At 46.4% G+C, this 14,912-nt stretch overlaps 10 non-coding genes across 10 annotated transcripts; all 10 read left to right on the top strand.

Moving 5' to 3' along the window:
- Positions 1–404: 404 nt before the first annotated feature.
- Positions 405–595, top strand: LOC142288301 (U2 spliceosomal RNA). Its single transcript, XR_012749093.1, has one exon. It is a non-coding gene; the product is annotated as a U2 spliceosomal RNA (small nuclear RNA).
- A 1,387-nt stretch (positions 596–1,982) lies between these two features.
- Positions 1,983–2,173, top strand: LOC142288300 (U2 spliceosomal RNA). The gene has a single exon (XR_012749092.1). It is a non-coding gene; the product is annotated as a U2 spliceosomal RNA (small nuclear RNA).
- A 1,384-nt stretch (positions 2,174–3,557) lies between these two features.
- On the top strand, positions 3,558–3,748 carry LOC142288299 (U2 spliceosomal RNA). The gene has a single exon (XR_012749091.1). It is a non-coding gene; the product is annotated as a U2 spliceosomal RNA (small nuclear RNA).
- Positions 3,749–5,135: 1,387 nt separating this feature from the next.
- LOC142288297 (U2 spliceosomal RNA) lies at positions 5,136–5,326 on the top strand. The gene has a single exon (XR_012749089.1). It is a non-coding gene; the product is annotated as a U2 spliceosomal RNA (small nuclear RNA).
- A 1,387-nt stretch (positions 5,327–6,713) lies between these two features.
- LOC142288296 (U2 spliceosomal RNA) lies at positions 6,714–6,904 on the top strand. The gene has a single exon (XR_012749088.1). It is a non-coding gene; the product is annotated as a U2 spliceosomal RNA (small nuclear RNA).
- A 1,387-nt stretch (positions 6,905–8,291) lies between these two features.
- Positions 8,292–8,482, top strand: LOC142288295 (U2 spliceosomal RNA). Its single transcript, XR_012749087.1, has one exon. It is a non-coding gene; the product is annotated as a U2 spliceosomal RNA (small nuclear RNA).
- Positions 8,483–9,869: 1,387 nt separating this feature from the next.
- On the top strand, positions 9,870–10,060 carry LOC142288294 (U2 spliceosomal RNA). Its single transcript, XR_012749086.1, has one exon. It is a non-coding gene; the product is annotated as a U2 spliceosomal RNA (small nuclear RNA).
- A 1,382-nt stretch (positions 10,061–11,442) lies between these two features.
- On the top strand, positions 11,443–11,633 carry LOC142288293 (U2 spliceosomal RNA). The gene has a single exon (XR_012749085.1). It is a non-coding gene; the product is annotated as a U2 spliceosomal RNA (small nuclear RNA).
- Positions 11,634–13,020: 1,387 nt separating this feature from the next.
- LOC142288292 (U2 spliceosomal RNA) lies at positions 13,021–13,211 on the top strand. Its single transcript, XR_012749084.1, has one exon. It is a non-coding gene; the product is annotated as a U2 spliceosomal RNA (small nuclear RNA).
- Positions 13,212–14,598: 1,387 nt separating this feature from the next.
- Positions 14,599–14,791, top strand: LOC142288336 (U2 spliceosomal RNA). Its single transcript, XR_012749126.1, has one exon. It is a non-coding gene; the product is annotated as a U2 spliceosomal RNA (small nuclear RNA).
- Positions 14,792–14,912: the final 121 nt, after the last annotated feature.

Genomic DNA, 14,912 nt, shown 5'->3' with positions numbered 1-14,912 from the left:
GGTACAGAGGGCAGGGTTTGGGGGCTGGGAAGGAAAGGGAAAAGATTAGGGTTTGGGGATGATGAAAGGGCTTTCTACGGGTAAGGATGGCAAAGGGTGGCAGTGACGGAAAGTCAGGCAACCTGTCCTGTCCGTCTTTTTGTATCGTGAATTGGAAAGACTGCAAGGGGGAGGGGAGTTGCTTGCGCCCTAAAGGAGGAGTTATTCAGATTCATTGCAGTGGGCGGCGGCTGCAAAACGCACCATTCTTCTTGTTTTGGCTCTGCAAAGCAGCCTTTTCAAGGGTTGGCTTGGGTGACAAAATGTCTTGTGTAGGCGTGGGTTTGTCTCCCTCTCGCTCTCTCTCCCTAAGATGTGTCCGGCATAGGCCAGGGTGCCACTCGAGGCCCAAACCAATTCTGGTTATCGCTTCTCGGCCTTTTGGCTAAGATCAAGTGTAGTATCTGTTCTTATCAGTTTAATATCTGATACGTCCCCTATCTGGGGACCATATATTAAATGGATTTTTAGAACAGGGAGATGGAAAAAGAGCTTGCTCTGTCCACTCCACGCATTGACCTGGTATTGCAGTACCTCCAGGAACGGTGCACCCCTTCTTAACCCAGTTTCCAAAAGCAGAACTCAATTCACCTGATTCATATTAGCCCGATTTAATGAATTGGAAGAAAGCATACGTCTTCATATGCACCTCAATTTGGCCCATTCACTTTTCACACTTCCTCCTTTTGTTTTTTATCTTTCACACTTTTGACTTTCTTTATTCATCCAAATAGCAAACTCATCACCACTCAACCTGACCAACTCGGCTATGTCCCCGTGCTGCAGTTCTCTGTCTTATCTAGATCATTTGCAATTGAATGGAATAGATCCCTTTTGGACAAAGTGGATTCACCTGCTGCTGCAGTGACCACAGGTGTGATAACATCTAGAATTGGCATCTGGTGCGATCTCTCCGCTTCCACTCCAAAGAAAGTTACCTGTTTATTCCTATCATGCATTGGTTTTTGGGGTTTTCTTTGAGTAATGATGATCTCTTTAGTAGTCTGTTGGCGCCCTCTCCTGGAGGAATAGTTTGCTTGCTCTTGGACATTCTAAAAGAGAGGTCATGATAGACATTGAGCTTCTGAGCTCAATTGGGGACAGTCATGGGTGATGAATGTTTGCAACCTACTGCGAAGCCTCATACCGCAATATAAGGAACGTCAAATACTAAGAAAGGGCGGCCTATGAAAGAATTACTACTTTCAATAAGTACACTTAAACGGCTAATTGGGAATAGAAAAACTGTAAAAAGCCCTCTGAGAAAGCCCCCCTCTAACCTTTGATAGTAAGCTTTTCTGTAGTCTGCCTGTTGATGTATTTTCCGTTTGAACTGTGCACAACATGAAGAGACGGAACACTGGCGGCTTGTCACAATGCCCCCCGATGACATCACAATAGCGCTGCTGCCTAGAAAACAAGCTGCGCAGAAGAAGTTGTTCTTTGGGTGGGAGGGTGGGCTAGTGGAAGGAGGGGGCAATCTCTTTTTTTCCCGGGTGGTAGGGGGATGACAGGAGAAGGGAAGCGGGTGGTGAGAAAGGTACAGAGGGCAGGGTTTGGGGGCTGGGAAGGAAAGGGAAAAGATTAGGGTTTGGGGATGATGAAAGGGCTTTCTACGGGTAAGGATGGCAAAGGGTGGCAGTGACGGAAAGTCAGGCAACCTGTCCTGTCCGTCTTTTTGTATCGTGAATTGGAAAGACTGCAAGGGGGAGGGGAGTTGCTTGCGCCCTAAAGGAGGAGTTATTCAGATTCATTGCAGTGGGCGGCGGCTGCAAAACGCACCATTCTTCTTGTTTTGGCTCTGCAAAGCAGCCTTTTCAAGGGTTGGCTTGGGTGACAAAATGTCTTGTGTAGGCGTGGGTTTGTCTCCCTCTCGCTCTCTCTCCCTAAGATGTGTCCGGCATAGGCCAGGGTGCCACTCGAGGCCCAAACCAATTCTGGTTATCGCTTCTCGGCCTTTTGGCTAAGATCAAGTGTAGTATCTGTTCTTATCAGTTTAATATCTGATACGTCCCCTATCTGGGGACCATATATTAAATGGATTTTTAGAACAGGGAGATGGAAAAAGAGCTTGCTCTGTCCACTCCACGCATTGACCTGGTATTGCAGTACCTCCAGGAACGGTGCACCCCTTCTTAACCCAGTTTCCAAAAGCAGAACTCAATTCACCTGATTCATATTAGCCCGATTTAATGAATTGGAAGAAAGCATACGTCTTCATATGCACCTCAATTTGGCCCATTCACTTTTCACACTTCCTCCTTTTGTTTTTTATCTTTCACACTTTTGACTTTCTTTATTCATCCAAATAGCAAACTCATCACCACTCAACCTGACCAACTCGGCTATGTCCCCGTGCTGCAGTCTGTCTTATCTAGATCATTTGCAATTGAATGGAATAGATCCCTTTTGGACAAAGTGGATTCACCTGCTGCTGCAGTGACCACAGGTGTGATAACATCTAGAATTGGCATCTGGTGCGATCTCTCCGCTTCCACTCCAAAGAAAGTTACCTGTTTATTCCTATCATGCATTGGTTTTTGGGGTTTTCTTTGAGTAATGATGATCTCTTTAGTAGTCTGTTGGCGCCCTCTCCTGGAGGAATAGTTTGCTTGCTCTTGGACATTCTAAAAGAGAGGTCATGATAGACATTGAGCTTCTGAGCTCAATTGGGGACAGTCATGGGTGATGAATGTTTGCAACCTACTGTGAAGCCTCATACCGCAATATAAGGAACGTCAAATACTAAGAAAGGGCGGCCTATGAAAGAATTACTACTTTCAATAAGTACACTTAAACGGCTAATTGGGAATAGAAAAACTGTAAAAAGCCCTCTGAGAAAGCCCCCCTCTAACCTTTGATAGTAAGCTTTTCTGTAGTCTGCCTGTTGATGTATTTTCCGTTTGAACTGTGCACAACATGAAGAGACGGAACACTGGCGGCTTGTCACAATGCCCCCCGATGACATCACAATAGCGCTGCTGCCTAGAAAACAAGCTGCGCAGAAGAAGTTGTTCTTTGGGTGGGAGGGTGGGCTAGTGGAAGGAGGGGGCAATCTCTTTTTTTCCCGGGTGGTAGGGGGATGACAGGAGAAGGGAAGCGGGTGGTGAGAAAGGTACAGAGGGCAGGGTTTGGGGGCTGGGAAGGAAAGGGAAAAGATTAGGGTTTGGGGATGATGAAAGGGCTTTCTACGGGTAAGGATGGCAAAGGGTGGCAGTGACGGAAAGTCAGGCAACCTGTCCTGTCCGTCTTTTTGTATCGTGAATTGGAAAGACTGCAAGGGGGAGGGGAGTTGCTTGCGCCCTAAAGGAGGAGTTATTCAGATTCATTGCAGTGGGCGGCGGCTGCAAAACGCACCATTCTTCTTGTTTTGGCTCTGCAAAGCAGCCTTTTCAAGGGTTGGCTTGGGTGACAAAATGTCTTGTGTAGGCGTGGGTTTGTCTCCCTCTCGCTCTCTCTCCCTAAGATGTGTCCGGCATAGGCCAGGGTGCCACTCGAGGCCCAAACCAATTCTGGTTATCGCTTCTCGGCCTTTTGGCTAAGATCAAGTGTAGTATCTGTTCTTATCAGTTTAATATCTGATACGTCCCCTATCTGGGGACCATATATTAAATGGATTTTTAGAACAGGGAGATGGAAAAAGAGCTTGCTCTGTCCACTCCACGCATTGACCTGGTATTGCAGTACCTCCAGGAACGGTGCACCCCTTCTTAACCCAGTTTCCAAAAGCAGAACTCAATTCACCTGATTCATATTAGCCCGATTTAATGAATTGGAAGAAAGCATACGTCTTCATATGCACCTCAATTTGGCCCATTCACTTTTCACACTTCCTCCTTTTGTTTTTTATCTTTCACACTTTTGACTTTCTTTATTCATCCAAATAGCAAACTCATCACCACTCAACCTGACCAACTCGGCTATGTCCCCGTGCTGCAGTTCTCTGTCTTATCTAGATCATTTGCAATTGAATGGAATAGATCCCTTTTGGACAAAGTGGATTCACCTGCTGCTGCAGTGACCACAGGTGTGATAACATCTAGAATTGGCATCTGGTGCGATCTCTCCGCTTCCACTCCAAAGAAAGTTACCTCTTTATTCCTATCATGCATTGGTTTTTGGGGTTTTCTTTGAGTAATGATGATCTCTTTAGTAGTCTGTTGGCGCCCTCTCCTGGAGGAATAGTTTGCTTGCTCTTGGACATTCTAAAAGAGAGGTCATGATAGACATTGAGCTTCTGAGCTCAATTGGGGACAGTCATGGGTGATGAATGTTTGCAACCTACTGCGAAGCCTCATACCGCAATATAAGGAACGTCAAATACTAAGAAAGGGCGGCCTATGAAAGAATTACTACTTTCAATAAGTACACTTAAACGGCTAATTGGGAATAGAAAAACTGTAAAAAGCCCTCTGAGAAAGCCCCCCTCTAACCTTTGATAGTAAGCTTTTCTGTAGTCTGCCTGTTGATGTATTTTCCGTTTGAACTGTGCACAACATGAAGAGACGGAACACTGGCGGCTTGTCACAATGCCCCCCGATGACATCACAATAGCGCTGCTGCCTAGAAAACAAGCTGCGCAGAAGAAGTTGTTCTTTGGGTGGGAGGGTGGGCTAGTGGAAGGAGGGGGCAATCTCTTTTTTTCCCGGGTGGTAGGGGGATGACAGGAGAAGGGAAGCGGGTGGTGAGAAAGGTACAGAGGGCAGGGTTTGGGGGCTGGGAAGGAAAGGGAAAAGATTAGGGTTTGGGGATGATGAAAGGGCTTTCTACGGGTAAGGATGGCAAAGGGTGGCAGTGACGGAAAGTCAGGCAACCTGTCCTGTCCGTCTTTTTGTATCGTGAATTGGAAAGACTGCAAGGGGGAGGGGAGTTGCTTGCGCCCTAAAGGAGGAGTTATTCAGATTCATTGCAGTGGGCGGCGGCTGCAAAACGCACCATTCTTCTTGTTTTGGCTCTGCAAAGCAGCCTTTTCAAGGGTTGGCTTGGGTGACAAAATGTCTTGTGTAGGCGTGGGTTTGTCTCCCTCTCGCTCTCTCTCCCTAAGATGTGTCCGGCATAGGCCAGGGTGCCACTCGAGGCCCAAACCAATTCTGGTTATCGCTTCTCGGCCTTTTGGCTAAGATCAAGTGTAGTATCTGTTCTTATCAGTTTAATATCTGATACGTCCCCTATCTGGGGACCATATATTAAATGGATTTTTAGAACAGGGAGATGGAAAAAGAGCTTGCTCTGTCCACTCCACGCATTGACCTGGTATTGCAGTACCTCCAGGAACGGTGCACCCCTTCTTAACCCAGTTTCCAAAAGCAGAACTCAATTCACCTGATTCATATTAGCCCGATTTAATGAATTGGAAGAAAGCATACGTCTTCATATGCACCTCAATTTGGCCCATTCACTTTTCACACTTCCTCCTTTTGTTTTTTATCTTTCACACTTTTGACTTTCTTTATTCATCCAAATAGCAAACTCATCACCACTCAACCTGACCAACTCGGCTATGTCCCCGTGCTGCAGTTCTCTGTCTTATCTAGATCATTTGCAATTGAATGGAATAGATCCCTTTTGGACAAAGTGGATTCACCTGCTGCTGCAGTGACCACAGGTGTGATAACATCTAGAATTGGCATCTGGTGCGATCTCTCCGCTTCCACTCCAAAGAAAGTTACCTGTTTATTCCTATCATGCATTGGTTTTTGGGGTTTTCTTTGAGTAATGATGATCTCTTTAGTAGTCTGTTGGCGCCCTCTCCTGGAGGAATAGTTTGCTTGCTCTTGGACATTCTAAAAGAGAGGTCATGATAGACATTGAGCTTCTGAGCTCAATTGGGGACAGTCATGGGTGATGAATGTTTGCAACCTACTGCGAAGCCTCATACCGCAATATAAGGAACGTCAAATACTAAGAAAGGGCGGCCTATGAAAGAATTACTACTTTCAATAAGTACACTTAAACGGCTAATTGGGAATAGAAAAACTGTAAAAAGCCCTCTGAGAAAGCCCCCCTCTAACCTTTGATAGTAAGCTTTTCTGTAGTCTGCCTGTTGATGTATTTTCCGTTTGAACTGTGCACAACATGAAGAGACGGAACACTGGCGGCTTGTCACAATGCCCCCCGATGACATCACAATAGCGCTGCTGCCTAGAAAACAAGCTGCGCAGAAGAAGTTGTTCTTTGGGTGGGAGGGTGGGCTAGTGGAAGGAGGGGGCAATCTCTTTTTTTCCCGGGTGGTAGGGGGATGACAGGAGAAGGGAAGCGGGTGGTGAGAAAGGTACAGAGGGCAGGGTTTGGGGGCTGGGAAGGAAAGGGAAAAGATTAGGGTTTGGGGATGATGAAAGGGCTTTCTACGGGTAAGGATGGCAAAGGGTGGCAGTGACGGAAAGTCAGGCAACCTGTCCTGTCCGTCTTTTTGTATCGTGAATTGGAAAGACTGCAAGGGGGAGGGGAGTTGCTTGCGCCCTAAAGGAGGAGTTATTCAGATTCATTGCAGTGGGCGGCGGCTGCAAAACGCACCATTCTTCTTGTTTTGGCTCTGCAAAGCAGCCTTTTCAAGGGTTGGCTTGGGTGACAAAATGTCTTGTGTAGGCGTGGGTTTGTCTCCCTCTCGCTCTCTCTCCCTAAGATGTGTCCGGCATAGGCCAGGGTGCCACTCGAGGCCCAAACCAATTCTGGTTATCGCTTCTCGGCCTTTTGGCTAAGATCAAGTGTAGTATCTGTTCTTATCAGTTTAATATCTGATACGTCCCCTATCTGGGGACCATATATTAAATGGATTTTTAGAACAGGGAGATGGAAAAAGAGCTTGCTCTGTCCACTCCACGCATTGACCTGGTATTGCAGTACCTCCAGGAACGGTGCACCCCTTCTTAACCCAGTTTCCAAAAGCAGAACTCAATTCACCTGATTCATATTAGCCCGATTTAATGAATTGGAAGAAAGCATACGTCTTCATATGCACCTCAATTTGGCCCATTCACTTTTCACACTTCCTCCTTTTGTTTTTTATCTTTCACACTTTTGACTTTCTTTATTCATCCAAATAGCAAACTCATCACCACTCAACCTGACCAACTCGGCTATGTCCCCGTGCTGCAGTTCTCTGTCTTATCTAGATCATTTGCAATTGAATGGAATAGATCCCTTTTGGACAAAGTGGATTCACCTGCTGCTGCAGTGACCACAGGTGTGATAACATCTAGAATTGGCATCTGGTGCGATCTCTCCGCTTCCACTCCAAAGAAAGTTACCTGTTTATTCCTATCATGCATTGGTTTTTGGGGTTTTCTTTGAGTAATGATGATCTCTTTAGTAGTCTGTTGGCGCCCTCTCCTGGAGGAATAGTTTGCTTGCTCTTGGACATTCTAAAAGAGAGGTCATGATAGACATTGAGCTTCTGAGCTCAATTGGGGACAGTCATGGGTGATGAATGTTTGCAACCTACTGCGAAGCCTCATACCGCAATATAAGGAACGTCAAATACTAAGAAAGGGCGGCCTATGAAAGAATTACTACTTTCAATAAGTACACTTAAACGGCTAATTGGGAATAGAAAAACTGTAAAAAGCCCTCTGAGAAAGCCCCCCTCTAACCTTTGATAGTAAGCTTTTCTGTAGTCTGCCTGTTGATGTATTTTCCGTTTGAACTGTGCACAACATGAAGAGACGGAACACTGGCGGCTTGTCACAATGCCCCCCGATGACATCACAATAGCGCTGCTGCCTAGAAAACAAGCTGCGCAGAAGAAGTTGTTCTTTGGGTGGGAGGGTGGGCTAGTGGAAGGAGGGGGCAATCTCTTTTTTTCCCGGGTGGTAGGGGGATGACAGGAGAAGGGAAGCGGGTGGTGAGAAAGGTACAGAGGGCAGGGTTTGGGGGCTGGGAAGGAAAGGGAAAAGATTAGGGTTTGGGGATGATGAAAGGGCTTTCTACGGGTAAGGATGGCAAAGGGTGGCAGTGACGGAAAGTCAGGCAACCTGTCCTGTCCGTCTTTTTGTATCGTGAATTGGAAAGACTGCAAGGGGGAGGGGAGTTGCTTGCGCCCTAAAGGAGGAGTTATTCAGATTCATTGCAGTGGGCGGCGGCTGCAAAACGCACCATTCTTCTTGTTTTGGCTCTGCAAAGCAGCCTTTTCAAGGGTTGGCTTGGGTGACAAAATGTCTTGTGTAGGCGTGGGTTTGTCTCCCTCTCGCTCTCTCTCCCTAAGATGTGTCCGGCATAGGCCAGGGTGCCACTCGAGGCCCAAACCAATTCTGGTTATCGCTTCTCGGCCTTTTGGCTAAGATCAAGTGTAGTATCTGTTCTTATCAGTTTAATATCTGATACGTCCCCTATCTGGGGACCATATATTAAATGGATTTTTAGAACAGGGAGATGGAAAAAGAGCTTGCTCTGTCCACTCCACGCATTGACCTGGTATTGCAGTACCTCCAGGAACGGTGCACCCCTTCTTAACCCAGTTTCCAAAAGCAGAACTCAATTCACCTGATTCATATTAGCCCGATTTAATGAATTGGAAGAAAGCATACGTCTTCATATGCACCTCAATTTGGCCCATTCACTTTTCACACTTCCTCCTTTTGTTTTTTATCTTTCACACTTTTGACTTTCTTTATTCATCCAAATAGCAAACTCATCACCACTCAACCTGACCAACTCGGCTATGTCCCCGTGCTGCAGTTCTCTGTCTTATCTAGATCATTTGCAATTGAATGGAATAGATCCCTTTTGGACAAAGTGGATTCACCTGCTGCTGCAGTGACCACAGGTGTGATAACATCTAGAATTGGCATCTGGTGCGATCTCTCCGCTTCCACTCCAAAGAAAGTTACCTGTTTATTCCTATCATGCATTGGTTTTTGGGGTTTTCTTTGAGTAATGATGATCTCTTTAGTAGTCTGTTGGCGCCCTCTCCTGGAGGAATAGTTTGCTTGCTCTTGGACATTCTAAAAGAGAGGTCATGATAGACATTGAGCTTCTGAGCTCAATTGGGGACAGTCATGGGTGATGAATGTTTGCAACCTACTGCGAAGCCTCATACCGCAATATAAGGAACGTCAAATACTAAGAAAGGGCGGCCTATGAAAGAATTACTACTTTCAATAAGTACACTTAAACGGCTAATTGGGAATAGAAAAACTGTAAAAAGCCCTCTGAGAAAGCCCCCCTCTAACCTTTGATAGTAAGCTTTTCTGTAGTCTGCCTGTTGATGTATTTTCCGTTTGAACTGTGCACAACATGAAGAGACGGAACACTGGCGGCTTGTCACAATGCCCCCCGATGACATCACAATAGCGCTGCTGCCTAGAAAACAAGCTGCGCAGAAGAAGTTGTTCTTTGGGTGGGAGGGTGGGCTAGTGGAAGGAGGGGGCAATCTCTTTTTTTCCCGGGTGGTAGGGGGATGACAGGAGAAGGGAAGCGGGTGGTGAGAAAGGTACAGAGGGCAGGGTTTGGGGGCTGGGAAGGAAAGGGAAAAGATTAGGGTTTGGGGATGATGAAAGGGCTTTCTACGGGTAAGGATGGCAAAGGGTGGCAGTGACGGAAAGTCAGGCAACCTGTCCTGTCCGTCTTTTTGTATCGTGAATTGGAAAGACTGCAAGGGGGAGGGGAGTTGCTTGCGCCCTAAAGGAGGAGTTATTCAGATTCATTGCAGTGGGCGGCGGCTGCAAAACGCACCATTCTTCTTGTTTTGGCTCTGCAAAGCAGCCTTTTCAAGGGTTGGCTTGGGTGACAAAATGTCTTGTGTAGGCGTGGGTTTGTCTCCCTCTCGCTCTCTCTCCCTAAGATGTGTCCGGCATAGGCCAGGGTGCCACTCGAGGCCCAAACCAATTCTGGTTATCGCTTCTCGGCCTTTTGGCTAAGATCAAGTGTAGTATCTGTTCTTATCAGTTTAATATCTGATACGTCCCCTATCTGGGGACCATATATTAAATGGATTTTTAGAACAGGGAGATGGAAAAAGAGCTTGCTCTGTCCACTCCACGCATTGACCTGGTATTGCAGTACCTCCAGGAACGGTGCACCCCTTCTTAACCCAGTTTCCAAAAGCAGAACTCAATTCACCTGATTCATATTAGCCCGATTTAATGAATTGGAAGAAAGCATACGTCTTCATATGCACCTCAATTTGGCCCATTCACTTTTCACACTTCCTCCTTTTGTTTTTTATCTTTCACACTTTTGACTTTCTTTATTCATCCAAATAGCAAACTCATCACCACTCAACCTGACCAACTCGGCTATGTCCCCGTGCTGCAGTTCTCTGTCTTATCTAGATCATTTGCAATTGAATGGAATAGATCCCTTTTGGACAAAGTGGATTCACCTGCTGCTGCAGTGACCACAGGTGTGATAACATCTAGAATTGGCATCTGGTGCGATCGCTTCCACTCCAAAGAAAGTTACCTGTTTATTCCTATCATGCATTGGTTTTTGGGGTTTTCTTTGAGTAATGATGATCTCTTTAGTAGTCTGTTGGCGCCCTCTCCTGGAGGAATAGTTTGCTTGCTCTTGGACATTCTAAAAGAGAGGTCATGATAGACATTGAGCTTCTGAGCTCAATTGGGGACAGTCATGGGTGATGAATGTTTGCAACCTACTGCGAAGCCTCATACCGCAATATAAGGAACGTCAAATACTAAGAAAGGGCGGCCTATGAAAGAATTACTACTTTCAATAAGTACACTTAAACGGCTAATTGGGAATAGAAAAACTGTAAAAAGCCCTCTGAGAAAGCCCCCCTCTAACCTTTGATAGTAAGCTTTTCTGTAGTCTGCCTGTTGATGTATTTTCCGTTTGAACTGTGCACAACATGAAGAGACGGAACACTGGCGGCTTGTCACAATGCCCCCCGATGACATCACAATAGCGCTGCTGCCTAGAAAACAAGCTGCGCAGAAGAAGTTGTTCTTTGGGTGGGAGGGTGGGCTAGTGGAAGGAGGGGGCAATCTCTTTTTTTCCCGGGTGGTAGGGGGATGACAGGAGAAGGGAAGCGGGTGGTGAGAAAGGTACAGAGGGCAGGGTTTGGGGGCTGGGAAGGAAAGGGAAAAGATTAGGGTTTGGGGATGATGAAAGGGCTTTCTACGGGTAAGGATGGCAAAGGGTGGCAGTGACGGAAAGTCAGGCAACCTGTCCTGTCCGTCTTTTTGTATCGTGAATTGGAAAGACTGCAAGGGGGAGGGGAGTTGCTTGCGCCCTAAAGGAGGAGTTATTCAGATTCATTGCAGTGGGCGGCGGCTGCAAAACGCACCATTCTTCTTGTTTTGGCTCTGCAAAGCAGCCTTTTCAAGGGTTGGCTTGGGTGACAAAATGTCTTGTGTAGGCGTGGGTTTGTCTCCCTCTCGCTCTCTCTCCCTAAGATGTGTCCGGCATAGGCCAGGGTGCCACTCGAGGCCCAAACCAATTCTGGTTATCGCTTCTCGGCCTTTTGGCTAAGATCAAGTGTAGTATCTGTTCTTATCAGTTTAATATCTGATACGTCCCCTATCTGGGGACCATATATTAAATGGATTTTTAGAACAGGGAGATGGAAAAAGAGCTTGCTCTGTCCACTCCACGCATTGACCTGGTATTGCAGTACCTCCAGGAACGGTGCACCCCTTCTTAACCCAGTTTCCAAAAGCAGAACTCAATTCACCTGATTCATATTAGCCCGATTTAATGAATTGGAAGAAAGCATACGTCTTCATATGCACCTCAATTTGGCCCATTCACTTTTCACACTTCCTCCTTTTGTTTTTTATCTTTCACACTTTTGACTTTCTTTATTCATCCAAATAGCAAACTCATCACCACTCAACCTGACCAACTCGGCTATGTCCCCGTGCTGCAGTTCTCTGTCTTATCTAGATCATTTGCAATTGAATGGAATAGATCCCTTTTGGACAAAGTGGATTCACCTGCTGCTGCAGTGACCACAGGTGTGATAACATCTAGAATTGGCATCTGGTGCGATCTCTCCGCTTCCACTCCAAAGAAAGTTACCTGTTTATTCCTATCATGCATTGGTTTTTGGGGTTTTCTTTGAGTAATGATGATCTCTTTAGTAGTCTGTTGGCGCCCTCTCCTGGAGGAATAGTTTGCTTGCTCTTGGACATTCTAAAAGAGAGGTCATGATAGACATTGAGCTTCTGAGCTCAATTGGGGACAGTCATGGGTGATGAATGTTTGCAACCTACTGCGAAGCCTCATACCGCAATATAAGGAACGTCAAATACTAAGAAAGGGCGGCCTATGAAAGAATTACTACTTTCAATAAGTACACTTAAACGGCTAATTGGGAATAGAAAAACTGTAAAAAGCCCTCTGAGAAAGCCCCCCTCTAACCTTTGATAGTAAGCTTTTCTGTAGTCTGCCTGTTGATGTATTTTCCGTTTGAACTGTGCACAACATGAAGAGACGGAACACTGGCGGCTTGTCACAATGCCCCCCGATGACATCACAATAGCGCTGCTGCCTAGAAAACAAGCTGCGCAGAAGAAGTTGTTCTTTGGGTGGGAGGGTGGGCTAGTGGAAGGAGGGGGCAATCTCTTTTTTTCCCGGGTGGTAGGGGGATGACAGGAGAAGGGAAGCGGGTGGTGAGAAAGGTACAGAGGGCAGGGTTTGGGGGCTGGGAAGGAAAGGGAAAAGATTAGGGTTTGGGGATGATGAAAGGGCTTTCTACGGGTAAGGATGGCAAAGGGTGGCAGTGACGGAAAGTCAGGCAACCTGTCCTGTCCGTCTTTTTGTATCGTGAATTGGAAAGACTGCAAGGGGGAGGGGAGTTGCTTGCGCCCTAAAGGAGGAGTTATTCAGATTCATTGCAGTGGGCGGCGGCTGCAAAACGCACCATTCTTCTTGTTTTGGCTCTGCAAAGCAGCCTTTTCAAGGGTTGGCTTGGGTGACAAAATGTCTTGTGTAGGCGTGGGTTTGTCTCCCTCTCGCTCTCTCTCCCTAAGATGTGTCCGGCATAGGCCAGGGTGCCACTCGAGGCCCAAACCAATTCTGGTTATCGCTTCTCGGCCTTTTGGCTAAGATCAAGTGTAGTATCTGTTCTTATCAGTTTAATATCTGATACGTCCCCTATCTGGGGACCATATATTAAATGGATTTTTAGAACAGGGAGATGGAAAAAGAGCTTGCTCTGTCCACTCCACGCATTGACCTGGTATTGCAGTACCTCCAGGAACGGTGCACCCCTTCTTAACCCAGTTTCCAAAAGCAGAACTCAATTCACCTGATTCATATTAGCCCGATTTAATGAATTGGAAGAAAGCATACGTCTTCATATGCACCTCAATTTGGCCCATTCACTTTTCACACTTCCTCCTTTTGTTTTTTATCTTTCACACTTTTGACTTTCTTTATTCATCCAAATAGCAAACTCATCACCACTCAACCTGACCAACTCGGCTATGTCCCCGTGCTGCAGTTCTCTGTCTTATCTAGATCATTTGCAATTGAATGGAATAGATCCCTTTTGGACAAAGTGGATTCACCTGCTGCTGCAGTGACCACAGGTGTGATAACATCTAGAATTGGCATCTGGTGCGATCTCTCCGCTTCCACTCCAAAGAAAGTTACCTGTTTATTCCTATCATGCATTGGTTTTTGGGGTTTTCTTTGAGTAATGATGATCTCTTTAGTAGTCTGTTGGCGCCCTCTCCTGGAGGAATAGTTTGCTTGCTCTTGGACATTCTAAAAGAGAGGTCATGATAGACATTGAGCTTCTGAGCTCAATTGGGGACAGTCATGGGTGATGAATGTTTGCAACCTACTGCGAAGCCTCATACCGCAATATAAGGAACGTCAAATACTAAGAAAGGGCGGCCTATGAAAGAATTACTACTTTCAATAAGTACACTTAAACGGCTAATTGGGAATAGAAAAACTGTAAAAAGCCCTCTGAGAAAGCCCCCCTCTAACCTTTGATAGTAAGCTTTTCTGTAGTCTGCCTGTTGATGTATTTTCCGTTTGAACTGTGCACAACATGAAGAGACGGAACACTGGCGGCTTGTCACAATGCCCCCCGATGACATCACAATAGCGCTGCTGCCTAGAAAACAAGCTGCGCAGAAGAAGTTGTTCTTTGGGTGGGAGGGTGGGCTAGTGGAAGGAGGGGGCAATCTCTTTTTTTCCCGGGTGGTAGGGGGATGACAGGAGAAGGGAAGCGGGTGGTGAGAAAGGTACAGAGGGCAGGGTTTGGGGGCTGGGAAGGAAAGGGAAAAGATTAGGGTTTGGGGATGATGAAAGGGCTTTCTACGGGTAAGGATGGCAAAGGGTGGCAGTGACGGAAAGTCAGGCAACCTGTCCTGTCCGTCTTTTTGTATCGTGAATTGGAAAGACTGCAAGGGGGAGGGGAGTTGCTTGCGCCCTAAAGGAGGAGTTATTCAGATTCATTGCAGTGGGCGGCGGCTGCAAAACGCACCATTCTTCTTGTTTTGGCTCTGCAAAGCAGCCTTTTCAAGGGTTGGCTTGGGTGACAAAATGTCTTGTGTAGGCGTGGGTTTGTCTCCCTCTCGCTCTCTCTCCCTAAGATGTGTCCGGCATAGGCCAGGGTGCCACTCGAGGCCCAAACCAATTCTGGTTATCGCTTCTCGGCCTTTTGGCTAAGATCAAGTGTAGTATCTGTTCTTATCAGTTTAATATCTGATACGTCCCCTATCTGGGGACCAGATATATTAAATGGATTTTTAGAACAGGGAGATGGAAAAAGAGCTTGCTCTGTCCACTCCACGCATTGACCTGGTATTGCAGTACCTCCAGGAACGGTGCACCCCTTCTTAACCCAGTTTCCAAAAGCAGAACTCAATTCACCTGATTCATATTAGCCCGATTTAATGAATTGGAAGAAAGCATACGTCTTCATATGCACCTCAATTTGGCCCATTCACTTTTCACAC

This window comes from Anomaloglossus baeobatrachus, unplaced genomic scaffold (genome assembly GCF_048569485.1).
Source record: "Anomaloglossus baeobatrachus isolate aAnoBae1 unplaced genomic scaffold, aAnoBae1.hap1 Scaffold_812, whole genome shotgun sequence".
Classification (NCBI taxonomy): domain Eukaryota; kingdom Metazoa; phylum Chordata; class Amphibia; order Anura; family Aromobatidae; genus Anomaloglossus; species Anomaloglossus baeobatrachus.
The sequence above is the reverse complement of the archived record's forward strand: the minus strand, read 5'-3'. Positions and strand labels throughout refer to the sequence as shown.